At 38.2% G+C, this 19,567-nt stretch overlaps 2 long non-coding RNA genes across 2 annotated transcripts in view; both read left to right on the top strand.

The window, feature by feature from the left end:
- LOC141571848 (uncharacterized) overlaps positions 1–19,567 on the top strand; it is a 197,161-nt gene that overhangs the window by 158,134 nt on the left and 19,460 nt on the right. The window lies entirely within an intron of this gene.
- Positions 620–4,559, top strand: LOC141571587 (uncharacterized). The gene is made up of 2 exons (XR_012496428.2): positions 620–1,284; positions 1,452–4,559. It is a non-coding gene; the product is annotated as an uncharacterized LOC141571587 (long non-coding RNA).

Below are 19,567 nucleotides of genomic sequence, written 5' to 3'. Positions count from 1 at the left end.
TGTCCCAAAATGTGACTGCTCCACGGTTTGAGGTTTTTTTTGTTTGTTTATTTGTTTTTCACTGGACACTTTTGTGCTCACGTGGTAATTGGTTTGACTGAGCCAGAGGTGGGTGGGGACAAGACTGTTTATTTCGAATTTGCTCACTGGTGAGTAGGGAGGCATTGGCACTAGCAGATAGGTTGGCACAAAAGCTATGATTCTTATACATTGACTGGGGAAATATCCCAAAACAGGTGAGAGAGGGGACTGGGGCAGTTTGAAGGTGTGCGTGTGTGTCTGTGTGTATGTGCGCACCTACCACGGAGGCTCTCCTAGAAATGAAACTTCTCTTTAGAGGAGATTAGCCGGATAGGTCAGCACCCCCTTCCCAGATTGGTCCAGACTCACTCAGTGTAATACCTATCTGTCCCTACACCTTTCTAAACAAGTGCTTTTCCCATTCTGATTGTACAGTAGATTGGCCAAGGAGGACGACATTTCTGGAGTGACAGATGTGCCTGCTGTGGGAGCTCTAGGAGGAGCTGGGCTGGTCTCTTTGTTTGTATCAGTGGGGAGGGTGGGGAGGTGGGTGGGCTAGGGGTGGGGGAGGGAGGAAAGAGAGCCAGTGACAGGGAAAACAGGAAAAGGGAGACGAACTCTTTATGCTTGGTATGATTTTATTTTTAAAATATATCTGTGCATATTGTGAACCTAGAGAGGAGAATTGGAGGCAACTGGCGAGAATTCAGAGGCCATTCGGGGACGAGGAACGTTTTAGTGGCACACACACAGTGTCAAACTCCATGAAAGCCTCCTCCTCATGGTTGTCTCTTTCCCAGACTGACCAGGCAGGGAAGGGTTAGTGTTTAGTGAACAATTGAAAGGAAAACAATGCCCACATTTTTAAATTATCATAATATTTTCCAAAGGGTAATTTCCCCTTATTGTGCCATCACTTGATTTTTTACTTACCCTCCTACCCCCAATTTATAGATTATCCTGTCAACTGTTTTTCAATATGGAATTTGTTCCTGAAAAAGAACTACGGGGAAATGATATTCCTAGGGGATTTATGCTCACCTTGCCCTGGGATGGCAACAAGAGCCCCTCCGGAGGAGGCAGTAAAGGAAATCTTTTCAGCTAAGAACTTCTTGTTTCCATTTCACATACGTTGAAAAGATCTACATGTGAGCGATCTTGACTTGCATGCAGAACTGTATTTGCAAAACTAGCTTTTGGAGGAATAAACTTGACTCACTGGAAATGATCCCATGGAAATTCATTAGCATTTCAAAACAACTAGTAAGTGGCCATTTATTTTCTAATTTTTTTAAAAAGCTAACAATACCATTAATTATTCCTTTTATGAATCCTGGTAATAGCTGTTTATTTGCAATAATTCGATATTACACTGTCAGGGACATAGCACCCCTGCATATTACAGCATTTTTTTTTTTTTTTTTAAACAGGCCACAATGCAGACCTCAAAAATTCTCTCAGGACAAGGCAGATTACAAAATCTTGCAACTCCTGGTGCTTCCAGTCATCAGTACCACTTTTTGTTTCTGCCTTCCTTCTGCTAAAACCCTTCCCTGGAATGTGCCCACTTGACAACGTGTAACTGAGAACAAGTGGTTTTAGCATTCACCTTTCTAATCGAAGCACTTCCTAGTCCCGTTGTAGTGACAAATTAAGTTGCAACTAACAGTTTTTAATTTAGTTGAGGTTGGTTTTTTTAATTTGAATTAAAACCCAGGCCACATCCTGCTGTATTTTTTAATAGATTTTATTTTTTAGAACAGTTTTAGATTCTTCCTGGCGTATCTTTAATATGCTCTTTAAATTTGTTTTCTTCATTCAAGAACATAACTGAAAATATCTGGAAATTATAAACCATGGCTTTTGACCTGTGTGGGTTATAATTTACAGCCCCTGAAACAATGAAAAAGGAGAAAATGTTCAGAATTGTATTGATGTTATGAGTAAAAATAAATTTACTTGAAATTTAAAAAAAAAAAGAACATGGAGTAAAGGTCATTAGTATTTATAAAAGAATTAGATTGCTTGTTTTTTCCTTGGGGGAAAAATGTTTAAATGAAATTGCTAGATCAAAAGGAAAATGCATTTTTGGAGGGGTGAGGGCAGACAGTTAGCTCAGTTGGTTAGAGCGCGGTACTCTTAACAACAAGGTTGCTGGTTCAGTCCCCCACATGGGCCACTGTGAGCTGCGCCCTCCACAACTAGATTGAAACAACTACTTGACTTGGAGCTGATGGGTCCTGGAAAAACACACTTAAAAAAGAAAAAAAAGGAAAATACGTTTTTTAGAATGCTTACCATATCTATTCACACAGAGAGACAAAGAGAGAGAGAGAGAAAAAGAGATACTATGTATCTGGTTACCCCTCTAAAAGGATGTACCTATTAATACTCTTCACATCCACTTAGAACATTCTAGAATGTCTGTTTTCCCAAATGTGGAAAATGCTGATTATTCTCATTCTTTTAAATCTGATAAATTGTATCTTGTTTTTAGTTGCACTTAATTGATTACTGCAGTTTGAAATTTTTCACATCTATTTTTCTCTGGTGAGTTTTTCATGACCTTATCTCATGTGTCTATTGGAATGGTCACCTTTTTTGTCTTATTGATATGGAAAAGCTCTTTTATAAATTAAGAATCTTAATTAACTATTATTATTTACTTATAAGAATGTTCTTCAATTTTGTTTTCTGCCTTCTATTTTTAAATTTTATTTTTCTTTGTCAATTTGCTATTATGACATACAAAGATAAAGAAATTCAGAGTGGGGGTTGCTTATTTATTATAATATGGTAACATGTATTGGATTTTCCTTCACACTTTCTGCCTCATACGCAGTGCTAAGGTAGTCTTTCCTATGCATCCCAAAATTATATAGTCATCTATGTTTTCTTTCACTATTTTGTTCCAGTAATCTGACTATTCTTATATCAGTGTAATACTGTTTTCAGTTTTATAGCATATTTAGTATCTGTTAAAGCAAATCTTTCTCAGTCCTATTTTCAAAATTCCCCTTGCATCCTGGAGTAGTCTTACTAATGGATTATTTAGAATGATGTTAAGTTCAAAACTCTGAAATGTTATTAAATTTATTATTATTATTATTTTACTTTGGAAAAAAGTTAATGTTTTTTATCACTATTGAGTTTTCTCATCCAAGAATACTACAGTTATTTATTTATTTTTTTATGGAAGCCTTTTTTTATCATCTCCTTCAGCAGAGTTTTAGTTTCTCAGGTCAGTCAAATACTCTTCTTTCTAAGCGTATTACTGGATATAAAACCTTTATACCATTTTTAATACTTACTAAATTCTAGGAGAAAGTTATTACACTTGATTTTTACTTTCTTACAAGGGTTTCTTAGTATTCCTGATGGAATCAGTTGACTCCGTCTTATTTCACAAGTTCATAATCATATCATGGACAAATAATAACTTTATCTCTCCTTTCTCAATATTTATATGTCATATTTTGATTTCTTATCTAATTATATTGGCTGACTTTTTCTGAAAAATAAATAACAATAATAATGGTGAGCATCTTTGCTTTCTCCAGCATTTAAAGAAATACTTTTTGCTATTTCACTATAGAACAAAAAGTTGATTTTTGGTTTGAGATAATCTACCATATTTTGCCATGTATAATGTGTACTTTTTTGCCCAAATTTGTAAGGGAAAAATAAGGATGTGCATTGTACATGGATAGTACTAATTCAGTATCTATATAAATGTTTTAAATTCTTTTATTTATGCTTATGACAAGGGTATCCAAACTGCGGCCCGCAGGCCAAATGCGGCCCGCAATCCATTTTTTATTGGCCTGCAGCAAATTCCAAAAATATATTTAGTTTACTTAAATAAACCAGGTGAGGCAATACGTACTTCATCTCGAGTGAGTGGCCAGGCTGTTTGTGTATTTTACCACATATGGCCCTTGGTGAAAACCGTTGAAAAAAGTTTGGACACCCCTGGCTTATGAGTTAAAAGTGTAACTCTAGAAATCAGTAACAATACCCGTATGCAAAATAACATCCTGGAATAGGATCATCTGTTTTGTTGAACTTACAGTGAACTTGCAATGAGTTCTTGGCCTCATATGATGCATTAATATCATAAATTTGTTACTGGTACATAAAATTTCTTGTACCTTGTATCTGTTCTTGTAATTATTTGTTTTATAATTATTTGTTACATAAAATTTCTTGTACCATAATATGTTAAAAAATAAATGCTAAAATTCCTTTATAATACAAAAGACAAGTACCTAAATGTAAACAAATACAAATTTGAATTAAAAAATTAAAATAAAAGGTGTTTTTTTCCCTGAAAGTTTGGGCCCGAAACATGGGTGTGCACACTTGTTTTTCTTTTTTAAGTGTGCTTTTCCATTTACACAGCAAAATACGGTACATCCATTTTACTATAAATTGTTATAATCCAGAACAAATGTTAAACTTTGAATAATGATTCATTGGATTCTGTATGATAATGTTTTTCTTTTTCTGTAGATATAATAAATTATACTAATATATTTTTTTTTATTATTAAATTTATTGAGGTGACAATTGTTAGTAAAATTACATAGATTTCAGGTGTACAATTCTGTATTACATCATCTATAAATCCCGTTGTGTGTTCATCACCCAGAGTCAGTTCTCCTTCCATCACCATATATTCGATCCCCCTTAGCCTCATCTCCCACCCCCCACCCCCCACCCCCCTTACCCTCTGGCAACCACCAAACCATTGTCTGTGTCTATGAGTTTCTGTTTCTCATTTGTTTGTCTTGTTCTTTTGTTGTTTTGGTTTACATACCACATATCAGTGAAATCACATGGTTCTCTGCTTTTTCTGTCTGACTTATTTCACTCAGCATTACACTCTCAAGATCCATCCATGTTGTCACAAATGTTCCTATATCATCTTTTCTTACTGCCGAATAGTATTCCATTGTGTATATATACCACAACTTCTTCATCCATTCATCTATCGAAGGACATTTTGGTTGTTTCCATGTCTTGGCCACCTTAAACAAAGCTGCAATGAACATTGGAGCACACGTGTCTTTATCTCTAAATGTTTTCAGTTTTTTTGGGTAGATACCCAGGAGAGGGATTGCTGGGTCATATGGCAATTCTATTCGTAATTTTTTGAGGAACCTCCACACCGCCTTCCATAACGGCTGCACCAGTCTGCATTCCCACCAACAGTGTATGAGGGTTCCTTTTTCTCCACAGCCTCTCCAACATTTGTTACTATTTGTCTTGTTGATGATGGCCATTCTGACTGGGGTGAGGTGATATCTCATCGTGGTTTTGATTTGCATTTCTCTGATGATTAGTGATGTTGAGCATTTTTTCATATGTCTATTTGCCATTTGTATGTCCTCTTTGGAGAAATGTCTCTTCAAGTCCTCTGCCCATTTTTCAATTGGGTTGTTGGTTTTTTTGTTGTTGAGTTGCATGAGTTCCTTGTATATTCTGGATACTAGCCCCTTATCGGAGGCACTGTTTGCAAAAATCTTCTCCCATTCAGTTGGTGGCCTCTTTATTTTGTCAATGGTTTCTTTTGCTGTGCAGAAGCTTTTAAGTTTCATATAGTCCCATTCGTTTATTTTAGCTTTTACTTCCATTGCCTTTGGAGTCAAATTCATAAAATGCTCTTTGAACCCAAGGTCCATAAGTTTAGTACCTATGTTTTCTTCTATGCAGTTTATTGTGTCAGGTCTTATGCTTAAGTCTTTGATCCATTTTGAATTAATTTTGGTACATGGTGACAAATAGCAGTCCAGTTTCATTCTTTTGCACGTGGCTATCCAATTCTCCCAGCACCATTTATTGAAGAGGCTGTCTTTGCTCCATTGTATGTTTTTAGCTTCTTTGTCAAAAATTATTTGTCCATATTTATGTGGTTTTATTTCTGGGTTCTCAATTCTATTCCATTGGTCTATATGTCTGTTTTTCTGCCAATACCATGCTGTTTTGATTATTGTGGCCCTGTAGTACAAGCCAAAGTCAGGAAGTGTGATACCTCCATTATAGTTCTTTTTTCTTAAGATTGCTTTGGCTATTCGGGGTCTTTTGTGGTTCCAAACAAATCTGATGTTTTTTTGTTCTATTTCTTTAAAATATGCCATTGGGATTTTGATGGGGATTGCATTGACTCTGTATATTGCTTTGGGTAATATGGCCATTTTAACTATGTTGATTCTTCCAATCCATGAGCACGGAATGTCTTTCCATTTCTTTGTGTCTTCTTCAATTTCTTTCAGAAAAGTCTTATAGTTTTCAGCATATAGGTCTTTCACATCCTTGGTTAAGTTTATTCCTAGGTATTTTATTCTTTTTGATGCAATTGTAAAAGGAATTGTTTTTTGTATTTCTTTTTCTGAGATTTCATTGTTGGTATATAGGAAGGCAATGGACTTTTGTGCGTTGATTTTGTAGCCAGCAACTTTACTGTATTCGTTGATTGTTTCTAATAGCTTTTTGGTGGAGTCTTTAGGGTTTTCTATATATAGCATCATGTCATCTGCAAAGAGTGATAATTTAACTTCTTCATTCCCAATTTGGATGCCTTTGATTTCTTTCTCTTGCCTGATTGCTCTGGCAAGGACTTCCAACACTATGTTGAAAAGCAGAGGTGATAAGGGACAGCCCTGTCGTGTTCCTGAACGTAGAGCAAAGGGCTTCAGTCTTTCTCCATTAATTATGAGATTGGCAGAGGGCTTGTCATATATGGCTTTTATTATGTTAAGGTATTTTCCTTCTATACCTATTTTATTAAGTGTTTTAATCATAAATGGATGTTGTATCTTGTCAAATGCTTTTTCTGCATCAATTGATATAATCATATGATTTTTGTCCTTTATTTTGTTTATATGATGCATCACATTGATGGATTTGCGTATGTTGAACCATCCTTGTGCCCCGGGGATGAACCCCACTTGGTCGTGATGAATAATCTTTTTAATGCATTGTTGTATTCGATTTGCTAGAATTTTATTTAGGATTTTTGCATCGGTATTCATCAGAGATATTGGTCTGTAGTTTTCTTTTTTTGTGCTGTCTTTACCAGGTTTTGGTATCAGGGTAATGTTGGCCTCATAAAATGAGTTGGGGAGTACTGTTTCTTCTTCAATTTTTTGGAAGAGTTTGTGCAGAATTGGTATTAGATCCTCTTTGAAGGTTTGGTAGAATTCACTAGTGAAGCCATCTGGTCCCGGACTTTTGCTTTTGGGAAGGTTTTGGATGACTGATTCAATTTCGTTACTGGTGATCGGTCTGTTTAGATTTTCCAGTTCTTCATGGTTCAGCCTTGGAAGGCTATATGTTTCTAAGAACTTATCCATTTCTTCTAGGTTGTTGAATTTTGTGGCATATAGTCCTTCATAGTATTCTTGGATGATCCTTTGTATTTCTGTGGTGTCCGTGATAACTTCCCCTTTTACGTTTCTGATTTTGTTAATCAGTGTCTTCTCTCTTTTTATCTTAGTAAGTCTAGCCAAGGGTTTGTCAATTTTGTTAATCTTCTCAAAGAACCAGCTCTTTGTTACATTAATTTTTTCTATTGTCTTTCTGTTCTCTATTTCATTTATTTCTGCTCTAATTTTTGTTATTTCCTTTCTTCTGCTGACCTTGGGTTTTACCTGTTCTTCTTTTTCTAGTTCTTTAAGGTGTAACATGAGGTTATTTATTTGGGAATTTTCTTGTTTCTTGAGATAGGCCTGTAATGAGATAAATTTCCCTCTTAAAACTGCTTTCGCTGCATCCCAAAAATTTTGGTAGGATGTATTTTCATTGTCATTTGTTTCTATGTATCTTTTGATCTCTCCTCTAATTTCTTCTTTGACCCAGTCCTTCTTTAAAAGTATGTTGTTTAGTCTCCATGTATTTGTGTTTTTTCCCGCTTTCTTTTTACAGTTGATATCCAATTTCAAAGCCTTGTGATCAGAGAATATGCATGGTATGATTTCAATCTTTTTAAATTTGTTGAGACTGATTTTATGTCCCAATATATGGTCTATCCTTGAGAATGTTCCATGTACACTAGAAAAGAATGTGTAGTCTGATGTTTTAGGATGAAGTGCTCTATAAATGTCAATTATGTCCATTTCATCTAATGTGTCATTTAGGGCTACTATGTCGTTATTTATTTTCTGTTTGGATGATCTATCCATAGCTGTCAATGATGTATTTAAGTCCCCTAGTATAATTGTGTTTTGGTCAATTTCTCCCTTTAGTTCTGTTAGTAGTTGCTTGGTGTATTTCGGTGCTCCCTGACTGGGGGCATAAATATTGATGACTGTTATGTCTTCTTGTTGTACAGTCCCCTTCACCATTATGAAATGTCCATCTTTGTCTCTTGTTATCTTTTTCACCTTGAAGTCTGTTTCATCTGATATCATTATGGCTACACCTGATTTTCTCTGGGCACCATTTGCTTGGAGTGTCAATTTCCACCCTTTCACTTTGAGTCTATGCTTGTCCTTGTAGCTGAGATGTGTCTCTTGGAGACAGCATATGGTTGGGTTTAGTTTTTTGATCCAATCTGCTACTCTGTGCCTTTTTATTGGTGAGTTCAGTCCATTTACATTTAGGGTGATTATTGATATGAGAGGATTTCCTGTCATTCTATCTTTAGTTTTCTGGTAAGGCTGTGTCTCCATTGTTTCTTTGCCTTTTTGTTGTTGTCTATTATTTCTGTGTGGTGGTATTCTATGATGTTTCCCTCTGTTTCTTCTTTTATTTCAGTATATATTTCAGTTCTGGATTTTTTTTGAGTGGTTACCCTTAAGTTTATGTAAAAGTAAGTTTGATATTTAGAGTATTCCATTTTCTTCAGCACACTTACTCTCTCCATTCCCATATTCCGGTTCAGGCCTTTATTCTCCCCCTTTTTGAGTTTTGGTTGCCACAAATTGTCCCTGTTGATGGTGGTCAAATAGCCTCCTTTAGTATTTCTTGTAGTGCAGGTCGTGTATTAGAAAATTCCCTCAGCTTCTGTATGTCTGGAAAGGTCTTTATTCCTCCTTCATATCTAAAGGATATCTTTGCTGGATATATTATTCTTGGCTCATGATTTCTCTCTTTCAATAGTTTGAATATTTGGTTCCACTCCCTCCTGGCTTGTAGTTTCTGCTGAAAAATCTGATGATAATCTAATGGGCTTTCCTTTGTAAGTTACCGTCTTCTTTTCCCTGGCTGCCTTGAGGATTCTTTCTTTGTCGTTGATTTTAGACAGCTTCAGTACAATGTGCCTTGGAGAAGGCCTGTTGGGATTGAGGTAACTAGGTGTTCTATTTGCTTCTTGAATTCGAGGGTCCAGTTCTGTCCACAAATTTGGGAAGTTCTCATCGACAATTTGTTTGAATATATTCTCTGTTCCCTTCTCTCTTTCTTCTCCTTCTGGTATGCCCATTATTCTTATATTGCTCTTTCTGATGGAGTCAGAAAGTTCTTGTAGAGTTCTTTCATTTCTTTTAAGTCTCAAGTCTCTTTCTTCTTCTATCTGTGTCATTTCCAGGTTTCTATCTTCGATGTCACTGATTCTTTCTTCCATCTGGTCAACTCTACTACCTAAGCTGGTTATTTCATTCTTAATTTCTTCTATTGAGTTCTTAATCTCCAGAAATTCTATTTGGTTCTTTTTTAAAATTTCAATCTCTTTCGTAAAATGCTCATACTGTTCTTTAATTGAGTTTCTGAGTTCATTTAACTGCCTATCTGTGTTTTCTTGTATCTCGTTGAGTTTTTTCAGAACTGCAGCCTTGAATTCTCTGTCATTTAAGTCACATATTTCTGTATCTTTAAGTGCCTTTTCTGGAGATTTTTCACTTTCTTTCTGAGCTATCTTGTTGCCTTGGTTACTCATGGCGATTACTGGTTTACTATTTCTCTTCCTAGACATCTACAGGAGTGACTTCTGCAACAAGTTGATAGGAAGAGGTCTTTCTTTTGTTCAGCAGTTCTGTTTACTCCTGTAGGGATCCGCCCAGATAGGTGGGGCCAGGGGCAGGGTGAGCTGTGAGAGGTGGCCCAGAGCAATGGCGGCGACCACCACCACAGCCGGTCCTGCTTCCACAGCTCTCTTCCCTTTGCCGGAACTAGTTGGGCTGTGGATTTGTGTTTGTGGGCCACAGTTCTCAAATATAGCAAATTTTCTGTTGTTTTGATCTGACACTGCTACTGTTTCGCTTCTAGCACCGGGCAGGTGGGGGTGGGGCGAGCTCTGGGAGGGGAGGGAGGGGGCGGCTAGTCTCAGTGCCTAAGGCTCCGTTCTCTGCTCGGCAGTGCGGGCTTAAACCACCGTTTTCAGCCTTTTTCCCTCAGTCTTTTCTCTGAGGTCTCTGCCGTGAGCGTTGGGTTCAGCCGTGTTATATGCTGTCCCCTCAGCCCCGTGGAGCCCTGGCGGAGCCCTAGCAGTCCGATCTCCCGCAGCTGCGGTAGTTCCGGGAAGCAGCGAGCTCGGCGCACTGAGCTGGGTCTGCGTCCTGCACCCGAGGGGCTGCGTCTCCGCTCACTTCTCACTTTCCTCCTCCCCCCGCTCACGCGCGCGAATCTCCCACCTGTAGGTGATTTCAGTGGGTAGTGGGCCTCTTCGTCTTGCCTGTCTGCTGTGCAGGGAGTCCTTTGTGGAGTTTTTGTTGTTCGATTCTTTGTAAATTCCAGGGGAGCTTTACAGAGGCTCACCTCACTCCGCCATTTTTCCGGAAGTCTTATACTAATACATTTAAAGAGACTTTTATATTCCTGGAATAAGTCTTAATTGGTAAGAACAGGTAAACTTTTCAAATACTGATGAAGTCATTCTAGTAATATTTTATTTAGGAATTTTGTATTTCTACTCAAAAGTGATATGGGTTTTGCCCATCCTTGCCAAGGATGAGGAGATCGCAAAAACCAACAAGGCTGTGGTTGAGATGGCAAATGACTTTACGCTGGGTGTTGATGAGGATGGCATTAAGGAGCTCCTCAAGCTTCTTTCTGAGGAATTGACTACTGTGGAGTTGTGGAACTAGAAAAAGAACACAGAGCTGAAGAAGTCTCAAGAGAAAAGGAAACTGTAAAGAAGTAAAAGGAAGAAGAACCTCCAAGAAAATTAGCAGTGAAGGGTGTAGTAGAATCTTTTGTAGATCTCAACAAGCTCCTTAAAAATTTTGAAAACATGGACCCAGACACCGAAGGGTTTCCATTCATAGGAATGTTCATGGTGCAGTATCTGTTTATAAAGAAATCTATGGTAATAAAAGAAACAAACCAAGCACACTACCATGGACATGTTTCTGAAGAGTAACACCTCTCCGAGAAGAGCCTCAGCCAGGTCGTTCGGGAGGTGTTTTAGAAGAAGGCATTGTTTTCATAGGGGTGACAGCTCTATGTGGGTTATTGCCCCTGAAGACCTTCCAGTGGGACAAGATACAGAGCTGGAAGTTAGTGATATTAATGATCCTAACCCTGTAGGCCTAAGCTAATGTGTATGCTTCTGTCTTAGTTTTTCACAAAAAGTTTAAAAGGTTAACATTTTTTTAATTAAAAAGAGAAAAAGCTTATAGAATAAGAATATAAAAAAATTCACAACTGTACAATGTGTGTTGTAACCTAAGTGTTCATAGAAAAGAGTTGAAAAGTTCAAAAAATTAAAAACTTTATAAAGTAAAAAAGTTACAGTAAGCTAAGGTTAATTTATTGTTGAAGAAAAAGTATTTCTCAGTGTAGTCTAAATATACAGTGTTTATGAAGTCTATATTAATGTCCTAGGCCTTCATATTCACTCACTGACTCTCCCAGAGCAACTTCCAGTCCTGCAAACTCCATTCGTTGTATGTACACCTATACAATTATAGCATTTTTTATCTTTTATACCATATATTTGTTGTGCATTCTCTACGTTTAGATATGTTTAGATATACAAATACTTACCACTGTGTTACAATTCCCTACAATATTCAGTACAGTAAAATGCTGTTTAGGTTTGTAGCCGAGGAGTAATAGGCTACATATGCCATACAGCCTAGGTGTGCAGTAGGCTATACCATATAGGTTTGTGTAAGTGCACTCAATGAGGTTCACACAATGATGAAATTGCTAAAAAATGCCTTTCTCAGAATGTATCTCCATCATTAAGTAATGCATGACTGCATTGGAAGAAGATGTCATCTAGGACTTTTAAAGCCAGAAAGGAGAAGTCAATACCTGGCTTCAAAGCTTCAAGGACAGGCTGACTCTCTCATTAGGGGCTAATGCAACCAGTGGCATTAAATTGAAGCCAATGCTCTAGGAACCTTAAGCACAATGCTGAATCTACTCTTTCTGTGCTCTATCAATGGAACAACAAAGCCTGGGCAACAGCATATCTATTTACAACATGGTTTACTGAATATTTTAAGCCCACTGTTGAGACCAACTGCTCAGAAAAAAAAAGATTCCTTTCAAAATATTATTGCTTATTAACAATGCACCTGGTCACCCAAGAGCTCTGATAGAGATGTACAATGAGAGTAATGTTGTTTTCATGCCTGTTAACACAGCATCTATTCTGCAGCCCAAAGATCAAGAAGTAATTTTGTCTTTCAAATCTTATTATTTAAGAAATATATTTCAGGGCAGCCCAGAGGCTCAGGCGGTTAGAGCTCCATGTTCCTAACTCCGAAGTCTGCTGGTTCGATTCCCACATGGGCCAGTGGGCTCTCAACCACAAGGTTGCCAGTTCAATTCCTCAAGTCTTGCAAGGGATGGTGGGCTCTGCCCCCTGCAACTAAGATTGAACACAGCACCTTGATCTGAGCTGCTGCTGAGCTCCCAGATGGCTCACTTGGAGTGCGTCCTCTCAACCACAAGGTTGCCAGTTCCATTCCCGCAAGGGATGGTGGGCTGCACCCCCTGCAACTAGCAATGGCAACTGGACCTGGAGCTAAGCTGTGCCCTCCACAACTAAGACTGAAAGGACAACAACTTGACTTGGAAAAAAGTCCTGGAAGTACACACTATTCCCCAATAAAGTCCTGTTCCCCTTCCCCAATTAAAAAAAAAAAAAGAAAAGAAATATATTTCATAAATGTGTAGTTGGCATAAATAGTAATTCCTCTGATGGATCTGGCCAAAGTAAATTGAAAACCTTCCAGAAAGGATTCACCATGCTAGATGCTATTTAGGACTTTCATGATTCATGGGAAGAGGTCACAATATCCACATTAACATGAGTTTGGAAGAAGTTGATTCCAACCCTCATGAAGGACTGTGAGGGGTTCAAGAGTTCCCATGAAAAAATAACTGCAGATGTGGCTAAAATAATAATAGAACTAGAATTAGAAGTGAACCTGAAGATGTGACTGAATTACTGCAATCTTACGATAAAACTTGAATGGATAAGGAGTTTACTCCCTATGCATGAGCTAAGACAGTGATTTCTTAAGATAGAATCTACCCCTGGTGAAGATGTTGTGAGATTGAAAAGACAACAAAGGATTTACAATGTTAAGTAAACTTAGTTGATAAAGCAGAGGCAGAGTTTGAGAGGATTGACTCCAATTTTGTAAGTTATACTGTAGATAAAATGTTATCAAATGGCAACACATGCTACAGACAAATCATTCATGAAAGGAAGAGTTAATCAGTGCAGCAAATTTCATTGTTGTCTTACTTTATGAAATTGCCACAGCCACCCAACCATCAGCAACCATCAACATCAACATGATCAGTCAGCCACCATCAGCATCGAGGCGAGACCCTCCACCTGCAAAAACATTAAGACTCCCTGGGGGCTCAGACGATGGTTAGCATTTTTTAGCCATAACGTATTTTTTAATTAAGGTATGTACATTGTTTTTTAGACATTATGCTATTGCACACTTAATAGATTGTGATATAGTATAAACATAACTTTATGTTTATACTATTTTTTCACTAGGAAACCAAAAAATTTGTGTGACTTGCTTTATAGCGATATTTACTTTATTGTGTGGGTCTGGAACTTAACACACAATATCTCAGAGGTGTGCCTGTATAAGACACGAGACTCCCAAGTCCAAGACAAAAGATGGTGCATTATTCACTACAACAGCAGTAGCCAGAGTATCAGCATTTGCACTGATTCCCCAAGCTCCAATTCCCACGGGGTGACATAAAGAGGACCAGGTGACACCTGTATGCACTGTGGAATATGTTACAATACAGAAACCTTGAGGTTAGAGAACATGAATCTTTTGTAATGGACACTGAGTCTGCCTGCTCTTTGCTCCAGAGTAAAACATTACCTGCCTTATGTTACTGGCATCCATGGAACTATGGAAGCCCAACTTATTAGCTTGCAAGTAAGGTAAAATCTCCTTCTTTGCTTCAAATGGAGATACTTGCTCTATCTTACAGGGCTGTTTGCTACATGGCATCCTTGATAGGTAGTCCAGAACAAAGTGCTTTTATTGACAATACATCCAGAAACATGAAAGGCCCAAGGAGAATTGGCTCCCAACACTGATATTCTGAAAACCATGACGTGGAATTACATAGTTTTCCATGTGCTTTGAAACATTTTTCCAAGCAGAAATTTAATGGCATTTTTGAAGGAAAATAGGAAAAGTTGTTTTTTTTTTTATTAGTTTCAGGTGAAAATAGGGAAAGTTTTATACATCACTCCTCCAGTTATCTATTGCTGCCTATGAGACCATCCAAAGCTTAGTGACTTCAAACAACAATTTACTATTATCGCTCATGGTTTTGGGCTCAGCGGAACTGTTGTAGCTCAGAGCCTCTCTCTCATGTGGTTGCTGACACATGGTGGCAAACGTTGAGTTTCTGGAGGCTTCTTCATTCTGTTTATGACACTTGGGCTGGGATGGCTGGAAAAGCTCGGGCGTGGTCAGCTATCTTTCTCTCTGCATGTGGCCTCTTGACTAGCTGCACTTCCTCACAGCAGGGTAATCTCAGCATGGTCAAGCTTTCTGCATGATGGCTGGCTTCTTCCATCATGAGGCTTCCATGAGACTAAGGCCGAAACTGCAAGTTTTCCTGGCACCTTGCTGGAGTCTCACTGCATCCCTTTTATGTCCTTCAGTGAGTGACAGAGGACAGTCCAGATTCTTGGTGAGAGAGGACTCACACTGGGTATGAGTAACAGGATTACATATGGTTCGTTGTGGGCCTCACTTTTGTATCTGCCACTATTGACCTGGATTCAGAAGTCCCAAGCGCAAATTCTGATTTTTGATTCTTAATGACTATGTAATCTTAAAAAAGTCATTTGTCTTCTCAAAGCCTGTTTCCCCATCTTTGATGTAGAAATAATATTACCTCACACACAGGTAGATGGTGAGGATTGCTTAAGACGACATGAAAGCACTTTGAAAACCTAGTGAAAATATACATATTAAAATCATAGCTTTATAGAGACCAAATTCTCCTCTTGACTTGCACATGTTTGAAACTGTAACTCTTGCTTTATTAAATGGAGCATGCCCTTCTACTCAACTCACCCAAATGTAGTTCAGAAAGTGTAAGTCAACCCGGAGCTTGGTTATGTTTCACAGAGCCTCCATTCTTTCGAGCCTTGATGTATCTGAATACAAGCAGGATATACAACGCCTCACTCAACAGGTGACATTGAGTCTCTGTGTATCACAGGGTGACGAGAGCGGGCAGTGGAACACAGGAGGAAGTGGCCAGCTCCAAAGTTGTACTATTAAATTTCAGTCAGTCCAAGGAGAGTCATCTCTTGTTTCAGCAGCAAGTGCTAGTCCCAGAAACAATAAAAACCCCAAGCATTCTAAAATAGGCTATCATATAGAACACCATCAATTATTGCAGCTAAATATTCCATCATTCATTTATGCTAAGAAGAGTGGTCTGCCTGAGGGAGAAAAATACAAACTCAAAACCTTATTTCTGATTTCTTTTGATTCCCTTTCTTGCCCACTTCAGGAGAAACTAGAAGACAGCTTTATTTAATTATGTTTTTTTGTTTGTTTTGTATATTTAAAAGCTTTTCAGAACTGCCCAAGGTGGGAAAAAAGAATCTATTTCAGAAACAAGAGTGAGACAACCATTCTTATGTGCCATACAGATGGATGTATCAAAATAGTAAGGAAATTGTACATAAAACAAAACAAAAAACAGAGAAACAGATATATTTTCACCTTGATTTCCATTATAATTTCAGATTTGAATACTCCCGGGAAATTGATCTAAAATGCAATAGAAATCACCTTTTAGAATATTTCCATCTAGTCTAAGGAATGCCCTGCTTTATTGGCAGGCATTCTATGTGCATGCAATTCCCTTTAGTCAGTCTCTACTAGACTAGCTAGTCAAATAAATAATCGGTCCACCAGATCTTGACACACTCACTAAATGTAACATATATTACAGTGTACCACGCACTGAATTGCTATTTGTTTAGAGGTTTAAACACTCTATCAGTCTTATGTGTAGGAGTACACAGTAGCCACACTGTTGCTCCAAATGTGCAATGGAATTTAAAAGCCCGGCAGCCACAGGGAGGCTACTTTGGGCTGAACATGGGCTAAACCACTTCATTTACGTCACGTGGTTATCAAAAGCTCAGTGCTGAGGGAAAGTCTCGTTATCTGTTTAGAAGGACTTTCTATTAATGCCTTTTTTAATATTACCCTTAATAGAGGTATTAATTACAATCATCTCTCTAAGATGAGAAGAGAACAGGGAAGCATACCTGCAAAATCATTTCTATAAGTTTTTGAAGTTTTCATTTATTTCCAACCACCAGAAAAGCCAGGTTGATTTACAATTTATGCATAGATAGAAAATTAGATAGATGACAGATGATAAATAGATAGATAAATATATATAAGCTAAAGAACTCCCATTACTTTTAACTGCACAAAATAGAAACTGTCCTAAGTAAACATGCACAGACTTATTATCAATGAGAAAAGAACTTCCAAGTTGATAGAGGTTAGTCCCAGCAAACTTGCCATTTGTCCGTGCACTTACCTAGTCATTAAAAATTTCTTAGGTCAGAAACTAAAGAAAGGATCCAGGGATGAAAGGCATAGCCTTATTTTCAAGTAGCACATCATCTAGAAAGGGAGAAAGACATGCAAGCACAAAATGTTTATACAGTGCAATAAGATTTATAATGGAGTCACAGTAATGTGGAGGGTTCTAGAAAGAAGGACTTAAGTTTATGGCAAATGCAGGGTGGAGTGGGCATATGGAGATCAAGGATCAGAAGAGAAGAGAGATGAGTAGAAAGATGAAGGCGAGGTATTAGAGGAGACTCTCCCAGTCTGAAGAGACCACGCTAACAGCATGGCGAAGTGACAGTTATGAAACAGCCTGATGTCTCTGGAAGAGCTGCAGATGCTCAGGAAGCCGCGGACAAGGGAAAGACTAGAAGAATGACAAGACAGAAAACGGGAGTAATAAGCACTTACAGCACTGAGCTACCTCATGGCCCACACCAGGGGTATGGCCAACCAGTCAACAATTTCATCAAATCCCGTGAATATGGTTTTCATGTCCATTTGAATAAATAAGTTTTGTTTTTTGGGGGGAGGAGGGTTCAATAGCACTTAGGGACCAAAATTGCATCACACTTCTGCCATCAAGCTCACAGGTCTGCTTGTCAGAGGAGCAGTAAAAGAGTGTGAGAGGGTCAGTGTGGACGAACACTCCTGGCTGAGGGAAGACGGCAAAGACACTCAGTTTACATGGGCTACTGAAAAGGGCTTCAACTTTGCAGCTGAAAAACGCAAAATGATTGCCTTTTGTGGAGGAACTTTCTCTTCAATTTAGGAAAACAAAACACTTGACAATATGTTGAAATAAGGTTTAAGGATGTGAAACTGCCTATGCATTACAAAAGTCCCTCAGACAATATGATACATCAAAGCTGTTCATGTGTTCCAGATGGCACTAATTCCACCAGAAAACTGCACAGAGCATGCCCGTCACTAATATGATGTGAAAAATCCAAGTTTTCAATTATATTAGAAGCACTAGTCCATTATATTAATCTTTTACACAGCTCCTTTCTATAAAATCAGATAGCTAATTTGGTATAAACTAATACACTATAAAAATCTTATCATTTTTATTAAGTATGAGAAAATCGTGGCTTTACTTACATTGAATGCTTGGTCTCATTCATCCCTCTATGTCAGATTAGTGATAAAGGAGACCTTTGCTGTCCTTTATTCTGTTTCTTAATAATAAAGACATGAATCTTATCACTTGGGTTACAGCTAGTTTGGATTAAGATATAAAGGGATGGGCAGCTGGTTGGCTCAGTTGGTTAGAGCTCAGTGCTCATAACACCCAGGTTGCCGGTTCGATTCCTACATGGGCCAGTGAGCTGTGGCCTCCCCAGCTAGATTGAAAATAATGACTTGACTTGGAGCTGATGCGTCCTGGAAAAACACACTGTTCCCCAATCTTCCCCAGTTAAAAAAAAAGAAAAAAAGATACAAAGGGATGACAACAGGTCCCTTACATGAAAACTATACATTTAAACTTAGAGGCTGAGTTACTTTCAATTTTATTGCTCTCCAGCGTCCATAGCTCTGCCAACCAATTTATCAGTGCTTCTCACCTTCTGTAAGATGTGCTTCAACTTGAACATGGTGATTCGACCCCAGGACAATCCACTAAGAAACATTACCTCCATTGAATTAAGACACAAAAAGTTTTCTCCAACTGAGGGTTGCTAGATGGGAGGCGGGGTAGGGATAGGGGGGAAGATGAGGGGATTAGAAAGCATAATTGGTAACCACAAGATAGCCACAGGGATACGAAAGTCAATTTGGGGAATATAATCAATAATGTTGTAAAGATTTTGTAGGTTATCCGATGGACACTTGTCTCGTTAGGGAGACCACCTCAGGGATGATGTAGCTGCCTGACCATTGCACTGTTCACCTGAAGCTGAAGCTGAACAATAATGAATGTCAACTACAATCATATATATATTTACAAGAAGTGGAGTACAGCATTAGGAATAAAGGCAGTGGAAATGTAATGGCTGTATGTGATGTCAGAGAGATAGTAGATGGGGGAGGGGGTTATCACTGTATGAGGGATATAAATGATAAATGTTTAGCTATTAATTACATTGTTTTGTACACCTGAAACTAATTTTAAAAAGTTAAAAAAATAAATAAAACTTTTTTAAAAATTTTTTTACAATAAAAATTTTTTAAAACTTTTCTCACAATGCTCATTACTGGGACACCTGAGAAGGAAGTCTGTAACTGAAGTTCCTTCCTTCCCTATCTTCACTTTCAGCCAATAATCTTGCTTCTACTTCCCCAAGAAAGTCAAAGCACAATTGGTCACTCTCTCCTCCTTGATTCACCTCCTTCCTCTGCTTTTTGGGGCAGCACACTTTCGTGGCTTTCCGTCTATGTCCATGGGGGCTCTTTTTCAGTCACCATTGCCTCTTGTTCTCTTCCCCCAGAAGTCTTCATGTTGAACTTCTCCAAGTGCAGCCCTTTACCTTTTTCTCCCTAAACTCACTCCCTTGGTAATCTCATCTGGATTGCCCACCTGAAGGCTTCCCCATCGCAGTTCA

The sequence above is a fragment of the Rhinolophus sinicus genome, chromosome 2 (genome assembly GCF_057876585.1).
Source record: "Rhinolophus sinicus isolate RSI-liver-muscle chromosome 2, RSI-T2T, whole genome shotgun sequence".
Classification (NCBI taxonomy): domain Eukaryota; kingdom Metazoa; phylum Chordata; class Mammalia; order Chiroptera; family Rhinolophidae; genus Rhinolophus; species Rhinolophus sinicus.
The sequence above is the reverse complement of the archived record's forward strand: the minus strand, read 5'-3'. Positions and strand labels throughout refer to the sequence as shown.